Genomic DNA, 4,803 nt, shown 5'->3' on the forward strand with positions numbered 1-4,803 from the left:
CGCGTTTCCCCGTCTTCGCTCGTGGTCAGACCTGTCGCTGGTACACAGTGTCCGTGTGCTGAGTTACACAGTCTGGGGGTGGTGGGTTGACCCTGGCTGGACACCAGGTGCCCACCAAAGCCGCTCTATCACTCCCCTCCTCAGCTGGACAGGGGAGAGAAAATACGAAAGGCTCATGGGTCAAGATAAGGACGGGGAGGGATCACTTGCCAATTACTGTCACAAGCAAACCAGACTCGACTTGGGGAAAAAAATTAATTTAATTTATTGCCAATCAAATCAGAGTAGGATAATGAGAAATAAAACCAAATTTCACCTAATTGCATAGTACTAGTTATAACGCTAGTTATAATAATATAGAAGTAAGTTCTAAAGTTCTGTTAATATTTTACAGAATTTTTTAATGGGTTTTAAATAGTATAGACAATATGATTTTAGATACAATGATTTGAGATACATTAAAATAGTGCCCTGTAAACTGAAATTATTTTAGTACTGGTCTGGAACTTCAAACAAGTTCAAGTAGTGTGGCTTCTTCCTTCCTGAAGTATATAGAAGGAGCTTTGTTTCTGACTGGGCTGTCAGTACGTGACTGACATTTAGTACAGGTTGTAGTGAGTATCGACATAGGAAAATTGAAAAATACAGTGGCAAAGTAAATTACAAAAAGAAAGCAAGATAAAGGAATACAGCTAATAGAAAGGGTCAGTGTCATACCTGGGCCCCCTTTGCTGTCCTCTGCCAGTGGTGGTATGTATCTATCTCTTTCTGAAGAGTGCATGTGTCAGCTTACAATGCATTTAGGACATTAAACCATTTTGGAAGAATAACTGAGTGAAAATGAGCTGCAAAAAGTTTTCAGTGCTTTACAGATTTTGCTTTGGTTGAGACGAGTGAGCTGCACATAAGTTTGTGCAGCTCACAAACAGAGCTGTAAGCCACCTTTTGAAAACCCCCCTCAATGCCCTGATCATTCTTTGGGTTCAGAGTGCCACTGTAGTTTCTTGACCTGAGTAATGGGTGCCCTTGGAAGAAAAACTGTAGGAACTTGCAATGTTATACATAGTTTTGCTAAAACTTGGAGTAGAAATAAAACCTTTCACCAGAGCCCCAGGCTTGTACCTCAAGACTTCAGGAAGACAGCCCATAACTTCATAACTGAAGAGTAAATAGATACCCGGCATTGACTTTATGGCTGAAGAGTAAATAGGTACCTAGCATTGACTTTTTTTAAATTTGGAGAATTTTTTGGTCACCCCGATAATAATATTGCTGAAGAGCTTGAAAAATGTCTGAGTTGGGAGCACTGGATGTGTTGTCTCATGCATGGGCAGAAATCAGTATTTTACTATGCCTGGTTATTAAGATTTACTGAGCTATTACACTTATTTATTGCATGTCATTTTCTAGGGAACCTCATGTCATTTATAAATGTACTCATTGTTTATAATCCTTGACACAGAAGTTTTTTTCCATTTCACCATATCCCTTCATCTGTTCAAGTTCTCTCTTGTTTAAGGTCTGTTCTGTTTAAAAGTATAGAAGATTTAGGAAAACATTTTTGGGGGTTGGGTGGAAAAAGAGCACCCTCTTCAGTTTCCTTTTTTTAAACCAAGAGACTTAAATAAAAGCCAAAGTCTACTTTCCCTGGTCCAAAAGGATCAGAGAGCGTGAAATCGCTCTCATTCTGTATGCACAGAGCTTTGTTGAGTATCTCCTGGGTTCTAGTAATGTCTCTTCAGGAGCTGACTGTCTACATAGCCGTGCACACTGGACTATCACCTTAAAATAAGGATAGAGTTAAATGGTACCAGAAGCAGTACTGTGGCTGCTCCAGTTAGTGTGAGGGAATATGGAAAATTTACCTGTTTCTTTGCCCCCAAAGATGAAATACATGAGAGAATATTAGACATCTACGGCTGAAGGCTGCATGAAAAAATAGTTAAGGCACTGAATTGGGTAATTGGGCAATTCTTGGGTTCTACCACTTGTTGAACCAAGCTTGTCAGTTTTGACTTAGAGCACCCATCTGAGACTAAATCAATAGATATCCTCATTATTTTGCAGATTTGCCAGAAATATATTGATGCCTTTTTTTTTTTAATCAGTTGTCCCAACTGAAAACAATAAAAGCTACATAATAGTAGCTTTTATTAATTAAATAGTACATAGATGCAACATAGATGTTTCTTTCTACTTTTCTTGCATTAAGAGTAAAGAATGCAAGTTTATAGTTTTTCAAACCATCTTAAGCAAGATGGTAAAACACATTGCTGCAAGCAGAAAATCTCTCAATAGCCGTGCTTGGAAATTTTTCTGGTTAACAGAATGCAGTACATCAAAATGTTCTGACAGGCTGTGTTGATATCAGCAGACGTTGTGGTGGAGTGCAAAGGAACTTTATTACGTTTTCTGCCAAGTTTGGTTGATGCCTTGCTGTAGGAACAGCTCAATGTTTCCACTTTGAGATTTATTGAGAAATTTAATAGAAAAAAAAGTGGGCTTTTGCCAGTTGCACCATAACATGGTAACTTTTCAAAACCTTGAAATGTTTCACTTTTTTTTTTCTGGCGAGCTTTATTTACCAGTAGTGTCTTAGGTCATCTCTTTTAATCTGGGTGATTTAGAAACAAGCTAAAATATTTTCATCTAGAAGTCAGCAGTTAGGCAGGACTTGAGCCAGTGTGTCCCATAGGTGCCTTTTCTTGGGTGAACAACCAGTCCGTAGGTGTAAGCTCTTCAGTCTGCAGATAAGAGATTTCCAGTACTCACCTTGATCTTATTTTCTGTAATATCTGACGCTTTTATGTCATCATTTGGAAAAATTCTGACCCACGGTAGATTGAAGTGCAGACAGCTTCTTAAGTCAGGTGGGTTTTTCTCTCCACTTTTGTTTTCATCAAATGTAAAAAGCACTCTAATCTTTGTAAGATTGCTCTTAAAATGAGATATTCAGACCCCATAAAACTCGTGTTCTGTTTCTGTTGTACAAATACCTTATCAAAGTTGGATTGCGTGCATCTTTGCACTACCCTGATTTCATTATGTCATTGATTTTTGTCTGCAGCTATGAAGATTAGAAACATTTTTCTCCTTTGGGGTTTTGGGCAATCATTTGCATCAGGAGACCTCCATGTGTCCCAGCCTCTTGCACCTTTATGGTCAACCAGGGGAGGCTCATCTGATCCCTTTCCTTTTGCTCAGCCAAGTTCTCCCTCCACTCTGCACTCAGATAGGCTTTGTCACTTCCATACTTTAAGGTCCAGGAAAAAGAAAATCTATAGCATACCTATGGGGAGTATTTGACAGATGCTATGGCATTTCAGAAGTGGGACAATATAAGTCCGCCTATCAGTAGGTAATATTCTGGGTTTATTTTTGGTGGCACTTTGAGTGAGTTCCAGAGGTGCCTTCAGCTCAAGGCCAGGCAGCCAAAGGTGTTGCATGGTTTAAAGCTGTGACATTAGAACACAAACATACTCCTTATTTGTAGCCTTTACTCTGCTTTTAAAGTTTAATGACTTGGTTTTGTTTTGTGTGTGTGGCAGAAATCTCAAAATAATGTGTTAATATAGCTAGTGGGGAAATTAATTTAATGGAGTCTTAATTTCATTATATTGCTTAAACTTCAGTTATAGATACTTGACCTTTTGAAGAAGAAATTTTAATACAACTGAGGACTTCCATCATGATGAACTAAAGATGGGGTTTCTTGGTTTTTTGCTTTGTTTTGTTTTTCCATAATATGAATCACATTTTAACTCAGGAAGAATACCGGATTTTCATGGTTGTGCAAGTGCTAACTGATGACTGTAGTGGCTGCTTATGTGTAAAAGTAAAATTAACTTTTTATTTTTATATATGTGTTGTGTTTAATGCTGTTTACAATTGAAAATAAGGAAGACATTCCAGTACCTAGTGAGTGTGTTTATATCCAGCATTCATACTAATAATATGCTGGTCTAATACATCATTATTCACCTAGATGCTCCGGAAAGTTGGCTAGCTTTTCTTTAATTTCAGGGTTTTTTCTGAATATTGCTGATGGAAATTTCAAGGGAAAAAAACCCACGTTTTCATAATGAAACTTTAGCAGACTTTTCGTCCTGAATCTCAACCAGCATTAGTTTCTAGTGGGGATTTAGCAATAAATGTGCTTTTCTCTACTCTCAGCACAAACCCTGAGATTAATTTTGCTGTGAAGTGTCTTTAGGTCTTAATTAAAACTCAAGTTACCAGGAAGTTACTCATCCTGGTAAGAGTGCCCAGACAGACAATGCCTACATATCCTACTCTACTCAGGTATTAAGAACGACATACTGCATGCAGTACTTTTAACTTAAAGCCTATGCTGTATATATGCAGTATTTTAAGTGAATAGACAATTGCACTGTAGAAGGAAGAGTTAGAATTGGAGAGTGTTGTGTTAAATACAGGGAAAACAGGTGAAGTGTGAGAATGTTTTCTTATACTCACTGTTTTTTGTAATGTCTTTAAACGTGATATCGTACAGTGAAACACTGTACAGTGATATGTGTAGTGGAGCTATTCATGAGCTAAAAGACTTGCTTATTGCAAGAAGTGATTTTACGAGCCTAAGCAGAGCTGGACTGAAGTAATTCAAGGTCCTCTGGTGAAGTCATGGAAAGCTGCCAAAGCGTGGTTTCTTACGCAGATATTAAGTACATTTTAAATAAATTATCTTCTCTTGATAACAGTATATCTACTACCTGTTATATTTTATTAGCATTGCCATATAGATGCTCATGGTTATTTTCTGTATTTCTCTTCCCCCCATCTTAG

Source organism: Fulmarus glacialis, unplaced genomic scaffold, assembly GCF_000690835.1.
Source record: "Fulmarus glacialis isolate BGI_N327 unplaced genomic scaffold, ASM69083v1 scaffold9586, whole genome shotgun sequence".
In the NCBI taxonomy this organism is placed as follows: Eukaryota; Metazoa; Chordata; class Aves; order Procellariiformes; family Procellariidae; genus Fulmarus; species Fulmarus glacialis.